This window comes from Protopterus annectens, chromosome 1.part0, assembly GCF_019279795.1.
Source record: "Protopterus annectens isolate FY-2018-M chromosome 1.part0, PAN1.0, whole genome shotgun sequence".
Classification (NCBI taxonomy): Eukaryota; Metazoa; Chordata; order Ceratodontiformes; family Protopteridae; genus Protopterus; species Protopterus annectens.
In genome coordinates, this window is record NC_056725.1 from 34,971,318 (window position 1) to 34,999,291 (window position 27,974).

The 27,974-nt window shown below is 40.5% G+C and overlaps 1 long non-coding RNA gene across 1 annotated transcript in view; it reads left to right on the forward strand.

Annotated features, from left to right (window-relative positions):
• Positions 1–12,098: 12,098 nt before the first annotated feature.
• LOC122809514 overlaps positions 12,099–27,974 on the forward strand; it is a 467,712-nt gene continuing 451,836 nt past the window's right edge. The window contains exon 1 of the long non-coding RNA XR_006365920.1: positions 12,099–12,168. This is a non-coding gene — a long non-coding RNA (uncharacterized LOC122809514). The remainder of the gene's footprint in view (positions 12,169–27,974) is intronic.

Sequence of the window (27,974 nt, forward strand, 5' to 3'; positions counted from 1 at the left end):
GCGGGTGCCAGGATCCATCACATAACACATGCACTCAAGTGACTCCGCAACAAGTACAAACACGACTCTGTCATTGTCCATATTGGAGTGAATGACTTGAGACGTACCTCCCTGGACTACATGAAAAGAGACATTGAACAGCTCTCGGATTATGTGGCCCAGACAGGTATGACCCTAGCCCTGAGTAGCATCCTGCCTTCACCCAGAATGATACCACAGTATAAGGATAAAATGACTGACTTCAACAATTGGCTAAGCTTCTGGTGCCATTCAAAGGAGATCCAGTATTTGTCTGCCTGGGATGACATGATTGACAAACCATGATGCTTTGCCAGCGATGGTCTGCACCTGTCACCCCTGGGATTCAGGTTACTGGCTAAAGCTCTTGCCACCCCTATAGTGCCTTTTTTAGGCAAGGTTCAAAGGACAAAACCACCACCGTAACAGATACATCGAAGCATGCAAAATCTGAAGGTAATGCTACTCCGTGCTAGAAGTCTAAACCTCAAAATTCACTCTTTCGAGCACTCCTAAAAATGGGGAAGATTGATATCTATGCAGTAACTGAGACTTGGTTCAAGTCTCCAGAGAGCACCCTTGCAATACCAGGCTACAACTCTTACCACACTTTTCAGCCACGAAACCAAGACCAAATCACTAAAGGTGGAGGAGTGTCCATATTCACCAAGGATATTCACACCTCCAGGCTAGTTGCCCAACACAATGCATCTGAAGTTCTCCAGGTGCAACTAACACTAGGTAAGACTACAATCCAAATTGTAGCTTGCTACAGATCGCCCACCATGCCCCAATATTCTCACTACACCTTTCTAAACCTACTGGAAAATATTAAGATACAGCCAAACACGCTAATACTGGGTGATATCAACTACCCTGCCATTAACTGGGAAAACTGCTCAGGTACCAACATCTTTTCCCAGCGGTTTTTGGATTTCATAAATTCCAACGCCCTGGATCAACTTATCCATTATCCCACCAGGGGCTCCAGTATCCTATACCTGGTCATTACCAACATGGGAGATAGATGCGCCACACCAATGGTTACCCCCCTCATTGGTCAGGTCTGCCCATAAGCTAATCACCCTTCTCCAAAGCCAACTTCATGCTGCTGAAGTCAGAAGTGACAAACTTCATGACACCCATGCAGACGGGAGCTGAAAGTTCGACTGCTGAATCCTACACTAAGGCACTGTATGACCACATCCACTCGTGCATGAATCGTGCCATCCCAAGTAGAACCAGGACGCTCTCCTCCAAAAAAAAAGGAAGCCAATCTGGTGGTCCTCTGCCATGAACAAACTATTTAACAGAAGGAAGAAACTGTTGCAGAAAAGAGGAAAATCCCAGGATGCAAAAAAACTCCCTTACCAGCCTCAGTAAGAAGCTGAGATCCCTCATAAAATCCTCCAAAGCTAGTTACGAAAATAAAATTTCCAAAGATTCCAAAAACAACCAAGATCTTCTCTGAGGTACAACAGAATGGCATTAAATATACTGATCCCAAGGATATTGCCAATATCGTGGCAGATCGATTTAGTGCCAACTTCACCCCACTCTCACCTCCTAAACCTCAATACCAAAAGTATTGCCAAATTCTGGTAATCACGGCCACACAGGTAGAAAACTGCACTCTACAAAGCTAAGAATACAGCATTCATGGGACCAGATGACATCCTGGATTGTGTACTACATGAACTGGCACCTCACCTAAGTGTCATGTTTAACAAAAGCCTCACTTCAGGCTTCGTGCCCACTGAGTGGTGCACAGCTACAGTTATCCCACTCCACAAGGGGGGGATCCACCTTGGATCCCGGGAACTACTGTCCCATCAGTCTGACGAGCCTGATCTGCAAGGGCATGGAAAACATTATCATGGTACATATAAGCAAAGACATTGGCAACCTTGAAACACTGGAGCCCACCCAGTTTGGGTTCGTGAAGGGCCAGTCTTGTTTTCTGAACCTGACTGACCTTTTTGAATCGGTCTCCAGAGCTGTGGACGAGGGTAGGGTGGTGCATACAGCCTATCTGGACCTCGCCAAGGCCTTCAACACCACCACCCCCCCCCCCACTCTGGAATCATAGATAAACTTAATAAGCTGGGCATAAATCCCTACATCACTCAGGTTGCCAACTGGCTTACTGACAGAACCCAGTCTGTAAAAGTAACCAACTCCAAATTCAGCTCCAGACAAGTGACAAGTGGGGGTAGTCCTGGGAACGCTCTTGTTTCGCATTTACTTCTCTGATGTACAGGCCAACACTAAGGGACTCTGGCTAACAAAGTTCGCAGATGACTGCAAACTGAGAGGCATTATTGAATCCCCAAATGATGTGGATATTCTACAAAAGGCCTTACAGAAACAGATGCTTGATGCCAGAGCCATGGCCTCAAGCTTAATGCCAAGAAATGTATAGTTATCCCCTTTTACCACATAGGTGGCAGTACACAAAACACCGAATGTGTGATGAGAGACTTGGGGGACACAGGTGGACAGTGGTCTCACCTTCGATAACCGCATTGCCACAACAGTCAGGAAATCCCTCTATGTGGCACACCTCATCACTAAGGCTTTTCATCCAGAAAAAAGGAGGTCATTGTCCCACTGTACTCATTCCTCATTGGACCCATTATAGAGTACAGTGCCCTGTTTAGCATGTACCTCACAAGACATCTGCAACAGCTGGAAAGGCCACAGAAATACCTCACTAAAAGAATCACGGGTCTAAAGCAGATGCCCTATGCTGACCGTCTAAGAAAGACTCCAGCTATACTCTGTGGCATATCGCCTACTCAGAGGCGATCTCTGCTTAACATATAAGGCCATGTCCAATGCTGAGCTGTTGGACATGCTCCACTTAAAGAAATCCCAATCCCTCAGAGCCACACGCTCCAGGGATCTACACCTTGTCATCACAATGAATAAAACATGTTGGAGGGATAGTTTCCTGACCCAGAGACTCCCCAGACTCTGGAATAGACTCCCATACATGTCTAGCAGAGTGCCTTCTTGGCCCTCTTCAAAAGGAAGTTTGACGATTGGATAGGAGATAGGAAATTCATCCTGGGATCACTTCAATCGCCCTGCTAGACAGGAGTCCAGGGAAGTAAATATTGTGGGAAGAAATAGCCAGGGAATTGTTATGGCTAGGCTTGTATAGGCCCTAGAGCCAATAGCCTCGTACCAACCTATGAACATAGGTGTTATGAGGAATACTGCCTCCTTCCCTAAGCCCCCACAAAAGACATTCACTGCCTATACATCCCTCTGATGTTAGACTAGGATGAAAGTAGAGGTTTAAATTGCTTTACCCATATATTTCAAGTGATTGCTGATGTATGTATATATAGCATGCTTCCTCACCCCAACCCTCAAAGTTAGTCCCATGTATATTTGCCTTATGTGTGATTGTTAGAATGATTTCAGTAATATATTCTAATTTGTTGCCCTTAGACGGTGCACCACCCCTACACAAGCTACAGTAACCTTCCTTTTTACACCTCTGAGGTCTGTGAGAAAAGTTAAAAAAACTGACCACACTGTCCTCAGCTCAATCACAAGCTATAATGACTTCATGTGCACACCTCTAAGGTTTGACTGTTATGAAAATTAAAGTTGTAATAACCACACAGTCCCCAGATCCCCAGCAGCTTTCTGTACACACTCATTTGAGCAGGGCTGGTTTTAGAATGGTTGTGGTTGAAACCAGAGGCTATTATTAACTTTATCGTAAAAGGTTCATATCTCAGCATTGTTCAGTTTAAATAGCTCATTCAGAAAATTGATACATTTTTTGTTCTCATTTTTTTTCAATCAGCAATAGCTTTTGTGGGGGTCCCCACAGAATCAAGGATGATTAAGGGAGCCCCCAGTATCCATTTATAGTCTGTTGAACGGGGGCCACCAGAGTCCAAGAAGATTTAAGTGTCTGAATGTTCTGTGATATATCTTATGTCTTACTTTTGAAATATAATTAAGTACATTTTTTACTGATACCCAGAAGAATAATGTCTCTGTCCTGGCATTACTGGGTGCATGCACATACAAAAATCACTAATATTTTTTACGCACAAGCATAAGCTATAGCAGTCCTAGTTTTGTAGCTATTTCAGCACATAGCAATATATTGTGCAACACTGCTACTGCCACACCAGATCAGTGACTGCTGTTTAGCAATTGTCAAATAGCAGCAGGGGTAAGTCACTTATTTACCTCCTTGAGGAGTAATGCATACCTGTCACTGTCCCCGATTTCACAGACCTTCCCTGATTTTGGTCATACATTTGCTTTCTCCTTCTCATAAAGTTTGATTTACTGGTAAATCATTCTGGATTACAAACAGTCAATCAATCCAGACATCTGAGATTTATACTTGTGGTCCAAAAATGCGTGTTGATGCTAAAGGTGTTATTCTACTAACTTTTTAAGTGCATTAGAGTAATATCTAAAATGTATTCGTGATTCTGAGCCTTTATTCTATTATTTTTGGGATTGCACTTAATTCTTAAGCAACGGAATTGAGAGTTATACTATCTGGTGTTATGCTTGAAAAAGCTGAGAGAGAAAACCATCCCTGATTATCAGAAGTATCAGCTCTTCTTAAAATCCAAAATTTGCACCAAGATAAGTCACTCTGGGCTACTGATCTCTCTAGTGCATACCTTGCTCGTGTTCATTATCAACTTCATCCTAACAGGGTCATATCACAGCCCTGTTCAAGTTAAAGAGCATAATTAGTAACTTAATACATTTTTTTCTTCCTCATTTTTCCCCCAACCTGCAGCAGCTTTTGAGAGGCCCCCACACAGTCAAGGATGATTAATGGGGGGCCCCCTGCAGCCATGGGTATAGCAAGTGGAGAAAATGTCCAACAGCAGGATTTAACTAAGCCACCGGCATTATGTCAGTGGTAAAATATTTAATAGAATTCTGATGCCTGTTACTTGACAAAACACTGTTACTACAACCAGAAATATCTTTATAAATAAAGTTATCCATGTGATTTATTAAGTATACAAGAATGCTATACTAGGTTTTGTTGGTTTGACAGACATGTAACAAAATATCAAGATAAGATAACTTGCTGTGGTTGAGGGCCCCCAACGACTGCAGGGTTCGCTGGTGCCTAAAGCCGGCTATGTCTACAGTGTTTTGTACTTTAGGGAGGTATGGAGGAAGTATTAACCATGTGACAGAAGGAAATCTCTTTGATTTAATCTCCTATATCCAGCAAAATATTTTCTCTGTTATGGCATGGTCAGCAGGACCTATTTACTCACAAACAGTTGATCATATACATTTTTTTTGGACGGCATAGTGGCACAGCAGATAGCATAGTTACCTCGCAGCAAGAGGTTCCCTGGTTCAATTCTCAACTAGGGTGCCTTCTGTGCATAGTCTGCAGGTCCTCTCTGTTCACATGGGTTTCCTCTGGGTGCACTGCTTTCCTCCCACATTCCAAAAAACATGCAATAGTTGGATTGAACACTTTAAATTGGCTGTGTGTGTGTGTTTGTGTGTGTGTAAGAAGTACTGTGGCAGGGCTAACCACCTGGTGGTGTAAACCTTTTTGCTAGATGATTGTCACTGTTGGAGTGACACCCCGACCATATGTGCAAAATGGGGGAAATCAGTTTGTGGATGAATGGTTGGATGTTTTTATTTATTTTTTTTGTTGTTGTTAAATGTTTGCCTTCTGATGGAGACACCTTGACCCTTTATTCCTGTAGCTCCTTTATGACACCCATAGCTCCTTTTGGCATGATAAAATTTTGGGAGATGGATTCCATAACAAAGTATAGCATATAAAAGGAGAAGTGTTAAAAATGACACTGTTATAAGGCACAGCAGTAAAGATATTAACTACTGTTTTTTTTTTCAGTAATTGTTTATATTCACAATTTCTAGCAGTACTGTGGACCATACATACAGATAGCTATAAAACAGGTTCATAAGTTGGTACTAGGCTATCAGCCCTAGGGCCTATACAAGCCTAGCCATAACAATTCCCTGGCTATTTCTTCCCACAGTGTTTACTTCCCTAGATCCCTGTCTAGCAGGGTGACTGACGTGATCTTCGGGGTGAATTTCCCATCTCCCATCCAGTCATCAAGGTTCCTTTTGAAGAGGGCCAAAGAGGTGCTCTGATAGGAAATTCACCCCGGGGATCACGTCAGTTACCCTTGCTAGACAGGGGTCCAGGGAAGTAAATACTGTGGGAAGAAATAGCCAGGGAGTTGTTATGGCTAGGCTTGTATAGAGGCCCTAGGTCTGATAGCCTAGTACCAACCTATGAACCTATTTTATAGCTAAATTCATCTGTATGTATGGTCCGCAGTACTGCTAGAAATTGTGAAGATATGCAATATCTGTATATGTGGATTAACGTTTCAGACATTAACTGGCTTACACAACTGTAACATACCATCCATTTGTTTTATAGCTTTAAAGACAATGAAGTTCCTATTGTTCACTGTTGCAATAGTGCTCACTCCTGCCGCAGAAGACCCACCATCCAGACTGATTTCCTTTCCCTCTCGGCTTGGCTGACGCTCTCCACAAAGACATCAGGCTGTCTGTGGTGTAAAGCAATGGAAGTCTGTGCTATCTCTATTTCTTGCTGTATTTCCAGAAAGGAAGATTCATAGTTAATGCAAGTAACAAGAATAGTCATTACATTAGGTCAGTCTGCCTTCAGGTATCTCATTGGAGTACATTCTGTTGTGGTACAAGATTAAGGGTATTCATATTTAACGTTCCCTGGATGATTGCTTTATTTAGCCCCCACAAAAAGAGAAGATGTACTCTGCCCTGTAGGTCATGTTGGCCTCCTTTCAGACTTTGGGATTATGTCTGATTCTGCTCAAATCACAACTAGCTCCATCCCAACAGATTCAGTTCCTCGGACTCCTTTTCAACACCACCATTCAAAAGACACTCCTCCCTTTGTAGGGAAAGTATTGTTCATATTTTTTTTTCCATTTCTTTACAACAGCAGAATCACATTATGACCAAGGGAGTACGTCATGTACCTGTAATATACTTATCCGGATTTTTGATGTATCACCTAGGTAAAACATCACATGAAGAAAATGCTCTGGTACTTAAGGAGGACATGTCAGCATACCTAATCCCCTACAGTGCCTCATCTTTCTGTTCGATTGCATCAGGTGGGAGCTCTTATGGTAGATTAAACAGGTAAGTCAATCGGGGGCTCTGTTCAAAACAGAACTGGGCGACTACACACTACCTTTCGTGGATGTACCTTCAGGGTCTTCTTCATGGAGCCTGGAACACAAATCCAAGGTTAAGCACCTCAGCGTTAGAGGTTGATAGTTGTAAAAGCATTCAAACAGTTATGGCAGTCAAGGACCCTACATAACTTCACAGACACCACAGCGATCCAGACCTGACCATGAAAGAATTATCTGGACTTCAGGGCATCTCTTATCCCATCTCAAGTGAATGCACTAGCAGACTAGTTGAACAGAGCAGAATTAGACCCTTACAAATGGATTATGAACACCTTTTTACTTCGCCAGAAACCACAGTAAGAAAATAATGCACTTTATAATTTTCTTCCTAGCCCTGTTTTCCACAGAGTAATTCATGGTAACCTTTTGTTCAATGCAGTACTGTTTTTTCTTCCTACTAGGTCTTAAAATGATGGTGCCAGTATCATTGTATCTCAGAATTTAGATGTCTTTCAGAAGAATTCACTCAAACCCCAAACAGATGACCTTCAGTCTGGCTTACAGCATGGGTGATTTAAGACTTCCCTTTTAGGTACTTGTGTAACGAGAACATGCTTTTGCAGTCATGAGGGAAAATTAGAAGCAAGAATATAATAAAGTTATAATTAGCAAAATGTGGAAAAGGTTCTCCTTTCAAAGCTTTAAAGATGTGTTAAACCCAAACTAGACATTAGTGTCCATTGTCCTCGAACAGTTGACATACCTTAATAAATCGGGTTTATTGTATGATGTCTTAAAAATGCATACATCTGCTATTCATGTCCATCTGCCAACCAACCCTGGGCCCCACCTTCAATCTTTATCACCATCCAAGAAGGAACTCTGTTCTGCCTGAGGCCTGAATTATATATTCAGAAAACTGACATCATCGTCATCATCATCATCATCATCTGAACCAGCAGCTACAGCACCTATCAGACTCTTGATATGGAAAATTGTCTTACTAGTAACCATAACCCCTGCAGGAATTATTTGAATTGCATACTGTTAAATAAAATTAATAATTCAGTACACAGGAGGTTCAGATTCAAAAGTTTACTAGTGTACAGAATTTTGTCTGACATGATGCAGGAAGTACAGAATATTTTATAGTGTTTGCATTCAAGTTATGCCCACCTTACTGACGTGGTTAGTCAGAAGGCATCTACATCACTTTTACTAACAGTATTCTATTCATCTAATAATGCTGATGCAGTACATTTAAAAAAAATTTTCCTTTAGATACAATACGGCCTTGCTATCCAGCTGGTCAGTCATAATGTCTTTCTGTAAAGTTACTTCTTAAAGGTCTCATATCAGTTCGAATACAATAGCAGATTCAGTCTTTAAATTCACCTCTTTGTTCACTGTTTCACTTTCCCACCAGCTGTGTTTTTATCTTACAAGGGCAAGTTACTCCATCAGGAAAGGAAGATTTAATTATTTACAAGGACAAGTTATCTCATCAGAAAGGAGCGGAAGATTTACACATTTAATTTCCTGACCCAACAGATAATCACTTATGAAAAGCATAAACATTAAGCTTGCTGAGCTGGCAGCTGCCAGGGTCAGGGGTCAAAGCACACTGCAGTTTCAGAAGCTACTTGCATATTTACACATTAATTTATCCCTTCTGTTATATGATTAATAGAATAAAATGCATTATAAACTACCTTGCTTTTAAGCTAGCATTTCACATATATTTAAATACATATTTTTCTAACACATACCCATATGTGGAAACGGCCATTTCACATAAGGGTATGGTTATCCATCAGACTAGCCAAGCCTTCATGTACAAGGTAGTAACAAACATCTCCATTAGCCAGTCATCCTGCCAGTGTTTTGCTGTACCCCACAGAGCAAGGGAAAAGCTGTCGGCATACCCTAGAGGTGCATAACAGCAAAGTCTTTACATGGAAAAGACTAATGAGGTGAGATAGAGAACAGGCTATCTGCTCATGGCCTTTGCAAAGGGTAGGGGTTGCAGGCCTGTGTCTAGACAGACCTTTTCCAAATGGCAAGCGCACACATTCATGGCAAAGTTGCATCAGGGCATTTCAAGAGAGACACTGCTATGACAACAGCAGCAGTTTTCCTGTAGGGTGGGAGGGGTTCAGCAACCAAGCCATATTGGAAGCGGCTACCCACAACTTTTCCAAACCTTGGTATTACCTCTAGCATCAGGACAGGTTTTGCCACAGCCATCCTGCAAGGGCTCTTACAGTCCACCTTTTCACATGCCCAGAGCCCCCCCCCGTGTATGTATATATGCGTGTGAGTGTGTGTGTGTGTGTGTGTGTGTGTGTGTGTGTGTATATGTATATATATATATATATATATATATATATATATGTAATAGGTTTACTATTACATGTTCAACATGACATTGTTCGAATGTACAGATGTTCGGAAATCTGTGCACCAAACAGTGTAAATGTCGAACTGTGCATTTCAGTGCAGTCGAATTTCGAAAATGTCAACTACACTGAAATGCTCCTACCCACCCAGCATACTACAACTGTTTTTTGCAGGGGGGCAAGCCCCCCTGCACCTCCCACCCCCCTACTTATATATACAAACTCCAAGGTCGCACTACAGTGAGGGTAAGTGTACATTTCCCCATCCCCTCTATAGTGCAATCTGCACCGCAGTGTTGGAGCTGACAAGAGCAGCCATTCGCTCTTGTCAGCTTCGGCATTCCGGTGATCGCCCTAATGGTTGTGCTGTCTGGTTTTCGCACATAGTTTGTTCGTCTAAAAGACGGACAAACGTGATAGTAAACCATATATATATATATATATAGATATATATATATATATATATATATATATATATATATATATATATATATATCTTTGTGAATCATCTCAAGAGAATTATACTACTGCATCATTGAATTTTACAAAGAACACAGTACAGTTGTACAGGAATTTTATCATAATAGTGGATGTTTTTTTCTGTTTAGTATTGCACAATAATATGTCTCTCTGTGACATTCTGTCCTTTACCTGTTATCATTTTGGAGATGGCATGGGTGCCCAAATCACCATTTATTTCCACTTTCCTTCACTGCTGATCCTCCAAGTTGCCATTTCTCTGTGAGTTTGCTTAGTGTTTGGAATAGCAACTTTGAAGGTTGTTCTGGTGGGGCTTTGTTCTCACAGTGGTGTGTTACATGTATAGCCAGTGCTCTTTCTCGTACCACAGTCCTGATACTTCAGGAGCTAAAGGTCGTACAGATGAACATCTCTGTTGTTCAACAAGCATTCTCATATCCATGCAGGAGGGCATCTCGGTGGCTAAGATGGGGAAAGCTGAAAAGCTGTACCGTCCCTGCTTGACAGAGGTACAGTAAACTAACCTTAAAAGGGCTACCTTCTGTGACCTACTGTACAGAGGCACAGTCAACTAATCTAAAAGGGTGGCGAAAGCCAAACACACTCTGGCTAGGCTAATAAATGCCCTAGGGCAGATAGCCTAGTATCAACCTATGAAGTCAGACCAGATATTGAACCTTCTCCAGCAGAAATTGGCATCACTAGTGCAACAGTGAACTTAATCAAACAGCTGCAGTCTTGGTAAATTCCTACACAACAGTACTTTGTTTAAACTAGTAATTGCGAAGATAAGACTAATTTTTTTATATTTCTGTAAATATTTCAACAAACAAGCTCTTGGAAGGAACGGGACCATAATTTTAAAAGCTCAAGTCTCTAGAACAAATGTGCTGTTGACAGTGAATGTCTAAGTTGTACAGTTTTGTGTTTATGCAAGGCTTTGAAATTTAGAGAAAAATGTCCTCCTGAATTTTCTACATTATATTTCAGTGTTGACATGGGCAGCCATGATGGTGCAGCGGTTAGCATTGTCACCTCACAGCAAGAAGTTCTCCGGTTCGATCCTCGGCTGGGGTGCCTTCTGTGCGGAGTCTGCATGTCCTCCCTGTGGTCGCGTGGATTTCCTCTGGGTGCTCCGGTTTCCTCCCACATCCCAAAGGCATGCTGTAGGTGGATTGGACACTAAAAAATTGGCCCTAGGCATAAGCCCATGCGTGTGTGCGCCTTCTGTGGAAGGTTGGGCTCAGGGCTGGCAACTGGACACCGTAAAACTCTACTGCCAGTCATGAGTGGACAGGTGATCCACTGTGGTGACCCCTAACCGTGAAAAAGCCGAAAGAAGATATTTCAGTGTTGACATAAAGCCTGTGATTGGACAGGTATCTCTCACTGTAGAGAAAACTATCTGAACCCATTGCTATTGCACCTTTTTAATAGACTTTACTATTCACTAGACAGTTGCATTTGTTTGGCTTTTGCTCTTTAACTTGATTTTTCATAAAATGCTCAGGAATTTAAGGAAGTGTGTGTCTGAAATCTTTGGTATATTATCTGGTCCTGATTTGCTTGGCTTCAGTAAACTAGTCGCTCGCCTCACAAAGAAATGCACATGATTTGTTCACAGTTTACTTATAACAGTTAGTCATGGGTAAAGTTGCTTCTTTTGCCTTCTCATATTTATTTTCAGTACTGCTACCTGAAAAAAAGAGGTGACTGCCACTACTAGCATACATTATTAGTATAAGACTGCCCACATGTGTATACACAGAGCATACAGTTACTAGTATTGTCTTCATTTCATCTTCATCCTGAAAACCTAAGAATGTGGCTTTATGGAATTCCGTATTCTAATCTAGAAGGTTGTGGAGTGCATTTTATACCAATTGTTTTATACCATATGTAGGTCAGTTGTGCAGTATATTTTATATCGTATGTTTCACTCATGAAAACTGAGTATTGTAGATGGTGTTATTCATTTTGCTTGTACTCTTACACTTTTAATTGAAGGAAGAAGAAATTGATGTTGATGAACTTAAGCTTGAAATATTCTGCAAGGCTCTTCAAAGGGATCGGTAAGTGTTTCCTGTTAGCTGCATGTGTACCGGGTTCTATCTAGGAAGTTTGTAATAGCTACACCACCAGATTCACCTGAGTTGGCTGCACTACTGTTTATCCTTGGAGCTAGACAACATGCACATGTGTAGATGTAATTTATTTACTACTTTTGTCTTGGTGGTCCTGCTGAGCAGACCCCCTTTATAGCAGAGCCGTGAGGAGAAAATGTTCAGAAACTGTCATAATATGCAGACAGTATTCACAGGTAGTGTAACAGTAAAGCCTTAACTAGTAGTAAAGAAGCATATGTGGCACTTTATAGAGATCATATTACAAAGGACAAGATATAATTTCTAAATAGCACAGAAGTGTGAGACCTGTATTTCACAGTCCCAAGCAATGGGAAACACAGTGCAGATTCAGTACAAACACCATGAATATCAACATTTCCTGTCCCTCCTGTGCCTGCCTGCTTGTTTGTTTTATTTCATTCATTTGATGTCCAAGTAAGTAGACTAGTGGACAGACCCTTTTCAGCCACTAGCCAGACCCATTGGGCATAATTTACAGTGTCAGCAAATACAATCTAAGTATCACATCAAGTATTTACACAGAAACAAGTACACTTTTATAAATCAATTATCACAAGAAGCCATGAACAAAAGACAGAACTTGAAACAATATTTACAGTGAGTAATTTGAAGAGCAGTTTTCACAATGAGAAATGTGATTACAAGCAACAGTCGTGATCTGCGTATTCATTTAACAAATGCATATTCAGACAGTTCTGCAGACAGCTTAGGCTATGTGTTTGGCTAGTATTGAATTGAGGTTGTTCCTAACTCTTTTCTTTATTAGAAGAGCAAGCTGATTCTTTTAACGTGTATTATTTTATCTTTCTTTCAGATACTTCTCTGCTACATTTTTGTTTGAATTCTGACAGTAGCTGATTCCAAATTGCTGGTGCATCTTTGAGAATGCCCTTTCACTTATTACTGTATTGAATTTGAGCCTGATGGAGGATAAGGTTCTTCTCATACACATATCTGAATGAATGCTTTTTGTTGTCTGGTTTGTAGTTTTGGTCTTAATGGAGGGCATTGTGATAGCTTAATAATTTTTTTTAGATCTGTGTGGAGAGTAGCAGAGTTGCCCTTTAGAAGGGATAAAGCTATGGTCCAAGTGATCAAGGATTGATTAGCAGCTCCAGTGCTTTACAGAGCTGGCAAGGGAGGATGGCTGTGCTGGCTGTCCAATCCCACAGGCCCTTGGAGGAGGGGCAGATCTTCAAGAGGTGGTCCCAAGGGCAGGCATTTAAACACTACATCACTTCAGTGGTGTCACTTATCAGGAGTGCACAAGAGCATGTTCCCATAAAAAGTAGTGTGTTGCTGTTCTGGTGATGATATAGATAATTCATTTCCCTGCCCATGGGAGGAAGCTACAACTAATAACTATGCCGTTATTGCCAGGAATACATAGGTTGAGTCGAACAGATGGGTATTGCTGATATGGAGGCGTCATAATTAAACAGTGGGAGGAAAGCACATGGGGGGGGGGGTCTCCTTTGTAGCTCTACACCCGTTAGTTGTATATTCCAACTCCAAGGTTGTTATACCTTAGAGTGTGTGGACTGCTTCAGGATTCCACAGCTGTGAATTTGGTATATATTTCCTTATTTGTGCTTTCCTGAGGATTTCATGAACTTATTGTCCTCAGAATTCAACAGGTAGCCCTTCTTAGGCTATGCATTTAGCAACAAATGTGCATAAGAAGATTCAGCATAAAAATAATGATGGTCTTTTCCCAATAAATTATGCAGAATACTCAACAGGAACAGTAGGTCTGCCTACACTGGATGTCATCTTAGAGACCTTTCATAGCACTAATGTAGGCAGAAAAAAGCTGATGGGGGGAAGAGAGAGGAAAGGAGGAACAGGTCTGAGGAGGAGTGGTATAAAGAAAGTGGAATGAGTGTGAGAAGAGTAGAGAAACGTTGTGTAGCAGAATGTGGTAAGTCAGATTACAGGTTGGTTGGTCACATTGACTAATGTTAATGCGACATCCTGACCCCATGTAAAAATAGCAAATGAGGAACAATGTCCATTTAGTTTAAATGGAACACCATTTCTTTCTCACAAATAGAAAGAATAAAAATGGGTAAGGGTATAAGGAGCCCTGCGAATAACTGCTAGAGAGAGGGTGATTCCATTTTCCCATCTTACTGCCTGAATTCTGCCTTCTGTGTTACTAGAAAGTTATACTGTTCAAGAGTAGCCACTACGTTTGGGATGACTGACAAAGCACTGACAAGTTTGAAATGACTCAATTCAGGACAAAGTAATTTTGTAGTAGTTGGTAGTGGGGTGTCCCCCCTAAGATGTGGATGAAACCCACGTTAAAGTCAACATAGATGTTGGCGTTTACATGATGGCAAACTGAAGGGCGACACATTTTTTTCCAGCAAGTAGTCAATTTATACTGGAACTGTGGGTCTAAGAATGATGATAGAAGATAAAGGACCACCTTTATACCCTCTTTTATTCCGTCTCAAAACAATACAGACTGGATGGGATATTCAGGGTATGGGCTGGATTCACAGCTTCTGATCCTGAAAGCTGTTTTCCAAACAATGAGCCATTGACAACTAGCCAGTCCTTAGGAGAGGAGTGCTCAGCTCTGAAAATCAGGCCAGATGTCATATTCGGCCAGTGGCAAGGATCCCTGTTTATAACTGTTAACAGTGAACCCACTCAGACATCTGCATTTAAGGTAAGTTTTATGTACAGCTGTACGTTCCTCTGCCTTGGGTTGAGAAGGGCTAATATTTAACATTCAGACCGTATCTTCTTTGGGATGTGTCGTAAGCCATGACATTTGTTTTTTTTCCTCCACGCATGTGTTCTTTCCCAGCTATTTTTCTTCAGTCCGTATGAAGACCAGTGGAACACACGAAGCAGTTGTATGTACTGAACATTGTCACAGATTTTCTTCAGTTCTTGCTTCCCATCCTGCACTACCACTTAAATAATTTAATCTGTGTTGTGGCTTACATCTATTAACATTTTTTCAATCAATTAGTAAAATCAAATAAGGCATAAAAACTGCAAGCATAGTAAGAGATGGTTTCATGCCATGACTAGTTTTGTTTTGTAAAAATGTAACTTCTTTGTTTAAATAAAATGATTAGTGCGACATCTATTATAAAAGCTAAAAGTTAAGGACAAATCTTTGAACTGCATTTGCGGTTGGATTTTCCCTGCTAACCACCTGGAATTTTTTTACAGACATTAAATGAGGCTAGGAAACCTGCTACTGGGAAACCATATTTAACCAGATGCAAGAGATTTTCTACCTGATGCTGTAATAGAGACCAGAATCCCTTCCCATGTGGAGGCTTCAGTGGTTCTTCAGTACTTGTGTGAATTACTCAAATCAGACCTTACACTTCTATCAAAGTGCAACTTTCAGCTCTTTCTGATTGTCTGACGTTACATTTCCCTTTCTTCTTTATTCCGAGGTATACAGTTCTTGAAAGAGGTTTGACACATTAGACCACTTAGACAGCAGGGAGGTTCCATCATTAAATCTTAATTTTGTGTTGGAAAAGCTAACTATTTCTGTTTTAACATACAGCCAGTTCTTACCTGGAAGACAGCTTTACTTGCTGTGACTTGGGCAAATATCTGAATGATTGGCCCTTGTGTCTTCTCAACCCTTTTTGATTTTCCATAAGGACAGGGCAAGTCTTAGAACCAGCACTAACTTATGCCTAAATTTGTTTTTGATGTTTACCTTTTACCTTAAACCAAGCTATTCATCTCCCAGTGTTCTTCCCTGAACCTTAAAACAAAGGAGGAAGAATTTATCATACCTTGGATGTCCAAAAACAATTGAGATTATTATCTGGACAAGACTAAACATTTCAGAATGTCATACCAAAGGTTTATTTTCTTTGTCGAAAAAATTACATCTGTTTTACAAGCAAACCATTCCTAGGTGGCTATCTCAGGCAGTTAATTTCTGTTGCGAAAGGCTCACTGTACCAGAGCTATGGCTACTTTTGGGTGCTTTTGGAAAGGGGTGGACTGTTTGGTCATCTGTATGCACTTTCACTAAGCTGTATAAAATTGACTGTCTTTCCAGAGCCAGAAGAGGTTTTGCTAGAACTGGTCTCTAGGGTCTTTTGGACTCTGGCTTGCTTTATAACCTTTGGCAATTGTCACATAGCTGTATGCTACGAACCAAGAAAAAGGTACCAGCACTTCAAAAACCAATAATACCACAAACAAGTGCCAGGAAACGTTGTAACTCGGTCCAAGCAGTTTATTCCACAAACTTTTAAAATCACATAAAATGTTGAAGCAAACGATAGCTGTATGCTACTGCAGCAGTGATCTAATAAACATAGTACAGTTGTGTAAGTTTACATAAAAGTTAATGTTCAGATAGGGGTCTGGTTGAAAAGATCGAAGTTTTAAAATGTCAAGACCCATGTAGTCAAGCTGTTGTGTCTTTTGGCTTATCCCGGTTAGGGGTCGCCACAGCGGAACTCCGGTCCGCTAATGTTTGGTAGTGGATTTTTACGTGCCGAGTTACCAGCCCTGACGCACAACCTTCAACGAAGGCACGCCCATTCATGCATGCCTCCACACAGAAGATGCTCTAGCTGAGAATCGAATGTGACAACGTCTTGCTGTGAGGCGACAACGCTACCGCAACATTATTTTAAAATGTCAAACAGTTTTGACTGAGTGGTGTAGTGGGGATTGTGAAATGTAACTCTTTGTGTTGTGATCACTGAGTTGGTGTGCGAGATATATATATATATATATATATATATATATATATATATATATATATATATATATATGTATGTATATGTATATATAGAAATAGATACACTTAACAGGGGGAGAGTGAGAGGGGCTTGCCCCCACTGTAAGAACTTTATTTGTTTCGTTTTTGGGATTTTGATGTTTTAAAATGGCGATCATGGTCTCAACATTTTAAAACCTCGATCTTTGTTGAAAGAGATCATGTTGCAGTACTAACACACACTCCCTCTTTCTTCCTGTTTATTTTCCTATCTTTCCCTGGCCAAGGTGGGTGGGATCCCTGTCACATTTGTTATTGTGTGTTTCTCTGACATGACATTTTGGTACTTTACAATTTACCTAGAGCTCTAAGCTTCATCCTTCCTCTTTAGGGCAAGAAAGCTCAGAATTTTGCCACGTGTTCATCATGCTTATGCCAGCATGCTCATACAGTATGCAAGGAATACATCCAAAGCTTGTGTGGGCTGACTATATGTCCAGTGTTGTTGGCAGGGGTGCATCCAATACAGCTATATGTTTTGTATCCATTGCAAAGAGAAGGGATGGCAGGTCCATATCTAAACAGACGGTCTCAGAATGATATGGTCATTGCATCTGCTTCTGTTACACCTTCAACAAGAAGACTGAACTTGGGTTTTTGAGTCCCCATTCCACAGGAGCTATAGCAGCCACCCACTGCCTTTCTTAGAGGGATCAGTACCATCTTGGAAGCATCTACCTGGTCTTACATCCACGTTTTCTTAAAGCATTATAATCTGGATGTTACATCTAGAGCATGGGCTCAATTTACCACAACCATATTAGTGTCTGCTGCAAAGAAATTTTCTTCAGCACCAGCCACCCACTGCATCATAAGCTTTGGGAGCCTTCCATATTTTTTTCAGCAGTGAACAATATAATGAACTTGTATTGTGTTAGGAACATGCAATAAATATAAATATTTTTGTCCTTTCTATTATGTAGGCATTCAGCAGTTTGGATGGGTATCCAGTCACCTGTTTGCTTTCCTTTTCTCACTGTTACCCCAACAATCCACCACCTCTTCAGGCTGACCTAATATCTGGAGAGGCTGCTTTGGGGAGCCCTTCTGGTTGGGTTGCCATTCTTGGGGCACATGTCACCTGATGGCTCGTGCTCTAGTTTCTTCCCAGACTGATGGAACTGACAGAGACAAGAAAGAGCTAAAGATGGTATGGGCAGATGTCCAGATGGGAGGGCATCTGCACAAGCTAGAGGGGAAAAGCTGATGGCATCAGGCCTTCCATAGCAGAAGCCCCCAATGTTATTGCAAAAGTGTGAATGTATTCTAACATAGACAGTTATGATAAGGTCTGTACACAGCTTTGTGAACCTAGTTTCACTTTTATTGGCTTCTTCAGGAAAAATCAACTTTGATTTAATTTTTGTATAACAAACAGACACCAGCCTGTGACTTCTTAATTAAACTTCTTGAAGTGTCAAGAATATTCCTCAATCCTTTACTACTGACCATTTTCCAAAGGTGTCTCCCTAAACTAGTTAGTGTTTTTGGCTCTTTGCATTCTGTATGTAAATGCCTTTGTCCGAAAACCAGTTCAGTGTTTCTCTGGCCCCAGCCTTGAGACTTTTTAGAGGGAAGAAACCCTAACTGTGACCCATATGGCCTGAGTTTGATGTGTCACTCAAGCTGAAAGGACCACATTAAAGAGGAGAATGAACAGCTGATGCTGGCTTGCCTATCCCTTTTGGGACTGGAATATTTAAGATCATTTCCAGTTAAACAGTCTGTTTTTACCACTGATTGGATTGACACTATTTGTGCTTTGATTTCTAAGTTGCTTCAGGGTAACTTTTTCCACATTAATGGAGTTATTTATCAGCAGGTAAAGGGAGTGGAGATTTGGCTCAAAAATGGCCCCTGCATATGCCAATCTTGTCCTTAGTGCATGGGAGACTAACACACTTGTTCATCTACCTGGGTTTCAACATACTAGGCTGTACAGATGTTATATTGATATATTTTTTGTGTGGCAAAGTTCACAGTAAGACCTGGACACACTCATTCATTCCCTAGTCCATAGCATTCCATTTCCCTGTTTCAAAATCTCAGATTGTGGCTACATAGTACAATTGTTGGACACTGAAATCACTCTTGGCACTAACTCATTGTGTTGGGATTCCAGTATTTTCTGGAAGAAGACATACGTAATAATTTTTTGGATTTCAACATTCAGCACCCGTTTTACATGAAGAGAAATATTGCGAGGGGACAGTTCATTAGATATTTCTACAAAGACAGCCACTTCCTGATCAGCTTGTTTATGGATAGAAAAGAAAGTCTCTACTTGATAGAATTTTCATTAAAGTTAGCGAATCTTGGGAACCAAATTCAGACCAATACTTATACATTGTTTATAGAAGACATCCAACCAACAAGCAATTTTAGACCAAGCTTCTCGAACACCCACTCAGGATAATACTGTGAACCAACCCGGTAACCTATCCAAGGGAGCACCTTGCAACGTACCCTTAGCTTCCCACTTCCTGTTTGTTTGGACCTTAAACCAATATGAGACATTATTTCCAGGAATTGGGAAATTATCAGAAGCAGCAGGAATATCACAACAATTCTGGAAGATGTACCTGCTTTCTCTCACAAAAGAACGAAGCACTTGTCTGTTTCTTTTGAACACTCAGATAAACCTTTTGTGCTTGAATAACACTAAATGCTGATCAAAACACCAAGCATGTTTCCCTGCAGCTCTTGTACTGTTTGCATTTACATTCCCAAAGGTGCAGACTTTTTCCAACACAGCAGTTTTACATTTATTCACCGCAGATATTTTGATTGCCATAGCTCAAATGTTTATGCAGGGATAGCTGACACAGTAGTTTCTACATAGGGAAAACTTCTCGAAAACAGAAAAAAAAAACATTGGGCAGCTATCCGTAGCAAGGACTTGAAAAATGCATTGGGTAAACACAGTTTGCACTGCACAGGGTTCAGAAATTTTAAATTCGTAGTATTGGAACTGGTTGATTTTTATGGAGACACTGATACTCTGTTAGAAGTGCATGAAATGAAGTGGCAGTTGCTTCTAAATGCTGACTCTTTCCCTTGGCTTAATTAAACACTCAATATTAAAGGGGCACTCTCTCATTTCTGAAATCAGCTACTTGCCTGAGTACTCTGTTTACATTTTAGTGCTATGTAAGTCACATATTCTCACAGAGGCAGGATTTTCAGAGAAGCTTGTTGGCATACAGCAGGTCAGATATCACAAACTTCAGTGGGTGAGGGTTATTATAGAAGTGGTAAGAGTTTACGCTTTGTCCTTTTGTATTTTCCTTCCCCCACACATAGGCTGTTAGATTAGCTGACTGATTTAGCCTCAGCCAGAGATGCTGTCTAGTCACACTCTGATCTGCAGCCTTTGCAGCAGTGAAATTACATCATCTTTAGTATGTTCTTGTTTTTGTAACACTTTGTGGAATGATTTTCCTAGCCTAGGCAATTGTATTTTCGGTATTATTGCAACCAGATTTTCGCGTCTGTGAAATTGTTGTGCTGGCATGAGAGTGTGTCTTGGAAACATTGTAAGGTGTTATTTTGACATCCTTATAGCTGAAAAATCACTGGCTTACATTCAGAAAGATAAACAAATGTGCAAGTGTTGTTCCTGTCTTGCGTGCATTACACATGCATGCCTCAATTGGCAGGGCTGCTCTCTTACTGACGAAAGGAGTACTTTCACTGTGAGGAAAGAATGCTGAGACCCCCCCCCCAAAAAAAAAAAACACCGACACATGACAATGATTCAAACTGTTGTTCTCATTCCTTACGACTGCCCAAAAACTTAACATTACAGATTGTTCCTGTTCCTAAAAGTAATTAAAAATTTTTGGGCAGTACATATGAAGGAATTAGAACGACAGTTTGAATTATAATCAGGTCATCCCTTTCATTCCTCATACTTGTTGGTTCTGGACAAGGATATCATTAATTCCCTGTTCAGCTTCACTTTGCTGTTTCGGGAAACGCATCCGTTTGAGGAGGACTGGATCACAAATTTGTCTTTCAACTTTGTTTCCGTGTTTGAAGACGCAACTAATAACTTGTTTAAGACTGGAGTACTTTGTGGTTTTACAGGTTTTGGAGCGTAATCAGTGTTTTCCGTGCTCTCCCACACAGGTCTGATCTGATCAGCACAACCAGTAGCTGTTTTCCCAGGGAAAGTAACATTGCTTAAGACTGCATGCATCAGTTAATCTGGAATGGGTATGGGTACAGGGAACTGAAGGAAAATGGAGAAGCTGATCTTCCGTCCATCTGCTGTGGTTAATATTCAGGGGGATGGTAATAACCCAGCCGACAGGATGATAGCAGTCAAGACTCAAGCGTTCATCTGCGAAGAAATGCATGCAAGACTGGGAGGGGCTTTTCCAAAATGTCTCTGTTCCTAAAAATAAAGTACAGTTCCTGGGCAATTGTAAGGAATTAGAATAACACTTTTAAGTTTTTCATGCACTCGGATGTGTGTACATATGCGCATTTCGCAACAGCGAAAATCTGGTTGCGATAATACGCAAGTACCATATTTTCTTTTGTTTGTTTTTGTTTCATGCTTGTTGCTACATGCTTTTTTCCTGTCACTGGTAATTATTTTTCATATAGTCAGCAATAGTGGTGCTTATTAGTTCATGTACTCATGCAGACATACATTTCTAAGACAGTTTCCCACATTTGACAGGACAGCATTGCTTTGAACAGTTGCATCCTGGAAACAAACCCACTGAGTTGCAAATGTCCTAAGATTCTAAAAGAATAGAAGTCTTATAACGTTTCAGTAAAAAACATGTCAAGCAACTTTGAAAATGAATCTTTTTACTGTACTAAAAGTATTTTCCCCTTAGTTGACTTCCTTCAAGAATTAGATAGTTGAAGGTCTGTGTAATACTGATTCTATCCAAATGAATTGTTTCTTTTTTTTCTCTGCATTGTGGTAAAATGTTTGAATATTTCACTCTTCTCCAGAATATTTGACTGCAGTAGAGTTGCACTGGTTACCATTTGAAAGTTGAGTCAAACGTAGTCTTGATATTTCTATACATTTTCCTATCTGCATGCATAAGTATGTATGCAGTAATGCAGTCTAACGTTATATAACCACAGCCTTGCTATGTCTTGCTGACCAGCTTGCAATTCAAGGCATTCTTGAATGTCTGTCAAATTTGTATATGCTAGATATGTAACAATGTGTGTATTTTATTAAAACTTTGTATGCAGTGCACATAATTGTTTTAGAGGTATACTTCACTGTTAGTAAGCTGCGGTGGTGCAGCGGTAGCGTTGTCGCCTCACAGCAAGAGGTTCTCCTGTTCGATTCTCGGCTGGAGTGCTTTCTGTGTGGAGTCTGCATGTCCTCCCTGCGGTCGAGTGGCGTTGGAAAGACGTGTGAATGGGCATGCCTTCGTTGAAGGTTGGGCGTTGGGCTGGCACCTTGACACCATAAAAATCAACTGCCAATCATTAGTGGACCAGAGTTCCACTGTGGTGACCCCTAAACGAGAAAAGCCGAAAGAAAAACAACAACTTCACTGTTAATATTTGAATTCTCTTAAATTTCTCAAACTTGTCTCCTTTGTGACCAGATGGCTGTGTTGATGAAACCACTTCCCCCTTTATCAAGATGGAAATAAATCGATAATTTAAATAAATAAATGCAAGTGTCATTATGTGTTTATCATATGTATTGCTTTGGTTATTTAAAATGTATTTGTTGTATATTTTTGTCTTTATAGATCCACGGATATTTGTAGGTTTACACCCCCCCACCAATATATATATATATATATATATATATATATATATATATATATATATATACACACCCCCACACACGCACACATCCGACAGACATACATACACCTATATGTGTGGTGTATTGGTGGATATATACATGGGTCCAGGACTGTTTACCAAATGCACAATTTACCCAAACACAAGCACTCACGCACAGTTTCGCGAAAGTGTTTTTTCACCGAAAAGCACTTTCGCAAAACAGAAATTAAAAAAAGTAAAAAAAAATTTGCAAAACAGCTGTTGGTGAGATCGTGGCACAATGGGGATAAGGGAATATTCCCTTTTCCCCATTGTAGTGCAATCTCTGAGTAAGAATATAAAAGTAGAGGAGGTGTGGGGGGTGCAGGGGAGCTTGCCCCCCTGCATAAATGTGATTAATGTTTTTATTAATGTTTCGCGAAAGTGCATTTTTGGTGAAAAGTATTTTCATGAAACTGTGCACGAGAGTTTGTGTTTTGGTAAATAGTGATTTTGGTAAATAGTCCTAGATCCATATACATATATACATGCGCACACTCATATACTGGCCTGCAGGAGGTATTTTGAATAAGGTTACAGTATAGCTGCTCCTAACAGCATTCGTATCACTAACCCATTATTACTAGTTTTACAAGCATGTTTTTTCCAGTTGTCATATGCTACGTAACAAAAGTATTAAAAGTCTGACTCAAACTACAGACCTATAAGCTTAATCAGCCTTGTGTATAAGGCTGTCAAAAATCATCATGGACCCTATAAATTAGACATATGTGATCTTCAAACCCTTGATTCAACAAAGTTTGGTTTTGTCAAAGAGAGATCATGCCTGTTAAACCTAGTGTCACCAGAGCCATAAATTAAGGCAGATCTGTGCATACAGCCTACCTTGACTTAGCAAAGGCCTCAACACAGTCCTACATTTGGTCATCATTGATAAACTCTCCCAGTTGAATATCAACCCTGATGTTGTCAGGTGGGTTGCTAACTGGCTCACAAATAGATCGCACTCAGTCAGAGTTGGGGACTTTACCTCAACCAGCAGACATGTCACCAGTGGGGGTTCCACAGGAGTCAGTGCTGGGCCCTTTATTGTTTGGAATATACTTCTCAGGAGTTTAGGCCAAAACAGAGGGGCTGTGGCTGACTAAGTTTGCTGATGACTGCAAATTAGGTGCAATCACTGAATCCCCAAATGATGTCAGTATACTTCAGAAGAGACTTATACAAATCAGTCATTGGTGCCAAAGCCATGGACCTAAACTCAGTGCTAAAAAATGCATTATCACCCCCTTCGGTAAAAATGACATCCCTGCAGACTGTCATATAAATAATAGTACCCTATGTAACAACTCAGTAGTGAGAGACTTGGGAACAGAAGTTGACTGTAGCCTAAACGTTGACCACCATGTGTCTACTGTGGTAAGGAAAGCATTCTACATTGATCACATCATTAGCAAAGGTATTGCCTCAAGACTGAGAGGTCCTCTGTACTCGACCCTCATCTGGCCAATAATTAAGTACAGTGCTCCCTTTGGTATGTATCTTAAAAGGCACCTGCACCAACTTGAGAGACCTCAGAAATTTCTAACCAAGAAAATTCAGCGTCTCCAGCATGTCATACATTGACAGACTGAAGTCACTGTCACGGTACTCAGCAGCAAACAGACTACTTACAGGAGACTTGTGCCTGGCCTACAGAGCAATCGTGGATCCAAACCCAATGGAAATGCACATCCACAAGTCAAATGGGATAAGGATTACTTGCTCCAGGGACCTTAACCTGGCCTGCGACATAAATAAGCCCTGCTAGAAGGGACAGATATGTGTCTCAGTTTGCCACTCCTCTGGAATAGGCTACCAATTCACAACAAACAGAGCTCCTCTATGTTCTTAAGTATAGCTTGGATGAGTGGATGGGAATTCTGCACCCTTTTTGGAGCATTTTGTCAGGATTTATATAAAAATTTATATAAACATTTGTACACATTTCCATAATTACAGGATGTTTTATGCTCGATTATTATTATAATCAGTGTTGACTGTTTTCATGATGAATTAATTTAAAAACATTTTTTGGATTCCTTTGCTATAATAGTTGGTAGCTTGATCTCATTAATGTACTGTTTTTTGGACTCTCTCATATATTATTCATGAGTAATTGCTTACCAGTGTGCTCATTGGTAAGCTTTAGGTATTTATTTGCATTCAAAATTGAAATTTTCATGTCTGTTCTTTACATACTGATGAAGGCATATTTCTGCCGAAACCGGTCTGTTATTAAATAAAATATTAGTTTTCTACAGTTATTTTTTGGGACTGACTTTCTGTTAATGTTGCAGACCTGCTGTGTTTGGATTTGGAATTGGTTTGGTCGTGCATCACCTACGGGCATAGCAATTGGTTTTTCCCTGAGTGGATGGGAAACCATAAATTCCTTGACGGAGATTTCACCTATGACCCTCCTAAATATGGGCAGTCATTGCTAACTAAGATCTTCAGTTTAGGCTAGATCGTTTATATTGGGTTTCTCTACTATTATATTGGGTACACAGCTAGGCTTATAAAGACCTTTGTAAAGACCTTTGGGTCAGTTGCATAGTAACCACTTACGAACGTATTAAGTAACAAGAGTATCCTTGCCTTCAGTCATGTAAATTTGTAAAGATGAGAATCTTGTGTGTTAGCACACACTCAGACTGCACTTTTTTTTTTCCAGGATAACTGTTGCCATATCCCTAACAATTTGGTGGGAAGAGGTACTTGGGAGGAAGCAAGCTCAGCAGCAGGTGGCCAAGAGTAATTACATGTAGACATTAATTTGTCATTACAGAGCTGGAGTTCTTTTTGGATATACAAACAGAAGGCAAGCAAGGTACTCCCAACTCAAAATCAGACAACGTAAGTATAGTTCAGGCAGGGAGCAATCAGCAAAAAGGGTGAGGTGAAGAATAATTGGACATTTTGCACCATGTTCCTTTCACAGTGGGCTCAGTTCAAGACAGTGGCACTGGAAACCGCACCGGTACCAATGTGGGTACAAATTCAGTCACTGTATCAGTGGACATACTGGAAATGGCACCAGTACCAGTGTGGGTACAAATTCACTCATAGTATCAGTGGATATACTGGAATCGGCACCAGTACCAGTGTGGGTACAAATTCACTCACAGTATCAGTGGATGTATGAGAATAACAGGTAATAAACACCCTCCGTGCAGGCAATTAGGTGGCTTACAAAAGGGCACTACAGCACTTTAGAGAGACTAGGAAGGTGCAAGGCTGTCCAGTTGTATGGCTCATAGCAGTAAAACAATGGAGGGCACACACCCTGCTACTGTTGGGGACTTATTAAAACAAGTTGAAGGCAGCATTTCACCTGGCAAGTTATCATCTGGCTCCACAAAGTCATGAGGAGGCAGTGCAAGCCTTATGGGGACAAACTCCAAAATATATGTCATCAGTAATACAACAGATTTTTTTTTTATAGCCTGTTGTTTATTACCCCTCTGTGGAGCATTTAGCTGGTCAGAATAAGAATATTCTAATGATAAATAGGAGCAACCTATGACCAGTCAGGAGGTGAAGAACCAATGGCTGTCACCAGCCTCAGAGGCCACTGATCGGAATGTAGTACAATTCATCCAGTATTACCAAACACTGTGCCTACAACACAGATGTCCACTCACACATTTCCATCATAGACTAGCACTTAAGAAGGAGCAGTTTTGTGCCATCAGAAGGGTACCCATTTTACCCAGCTTCACGTGAGGGCTGTGTTGAAGAAAGAGTGATGAAGCTTGGACCCCAAACATATACCCCATGTTCAGTTAGATTCTGCAATCATTTATCATAGTGGCAGCTTCTCATGTGCAATGGGCACTAACATCACGGGAGAACATTAAGAAATTAGGAATGATGGAAGCTTATGAAAGAAACCTGAAAAATAACCATCTACCATGCCTGACATTGTTGTCTTATTTGCAGAACCTTGGTGTTACCTGTAAGACAGACGTTGCACCTTCCAACAGTACCTTCTGTTGACTGGAGCTTCCTGCATGTTTGATCACCTGGTACCTTGCTGGTGCTCTTCCATGCGAATGGAAACACCTGTCATGTATCACCTTCTGGAACATGCTGACATTACCTGTGCTATATTCTGGAACAAAAGATATAACATGTAAAATGTGTGTTAAAGCCAAATTTATGATATTTAAACTGAGGCCACACAGTTTGCTGAATTGTACACCCATCCACAATCCTTAATGTTGCCTACTATTCATCAACTGAGGGTTCAAATGGCATTATGTGCAGTTCTTGTCCTGTATGCCATTCTTCAGCAGACAGAGTGCTGTCCCTCAGTAAGGTACATGGCCCATTCCACCCTGCTTGACCTCTTAGAGATGTGCAAAACACACATCACCATGAAAACCCACAACAAAGACTAATGTTTTATAGACACAGAAGTAGAACATGGATGGCACAACCGATTTCTATCCTAAGGAATCCTATACTTATTGAATAAACTTCCTATTTGTGTCAAGCAGTACTACACATGATCTGTATTCAGTAATATTCTGGTTGAATAGCCTGGAAATCATAACTCCTCTTTGGAGTATACATCATGGTGCTTCTTGATCATGGAGCTTAACTCACTCAACATTGCTCGAGCTTAGCTGGCTATGGTTATCAGTGGTCTTTTGAACTGCATGCCTAGTATATACCTATGAACTTAACGTAATATATAATTACCAAGTATCTTACAAATGTGCATTCTGCATACAGAATATATATGCAGAAAAAACATCAGTTTCTTGACAAATGTATTTCTATAATCCATCTCATTTTAATGTCATTATGTGGTCATTAATATATACTACTGACCACACCAATTTTCATATTAACATGATTGTGCTACAGATCTCTCTGAATTGCACATGCCCTGCATGTCAACACGTACTGCATAGTTTACATTTACACACTGTTCTATTTTTTTCTGAATACCCCTACTGTGTTTTATCTCCTGTAAGAGTACCAACTGTATACACAAACAGCAGGGTACCTGTAAATAAACATTTAATTCTTTATTAAGTAATGAAAACAACAAACAGATGTGCACTGTACTCTCCAAGGTACCACAAATGATATTTAACCTCTGTTTGAAATT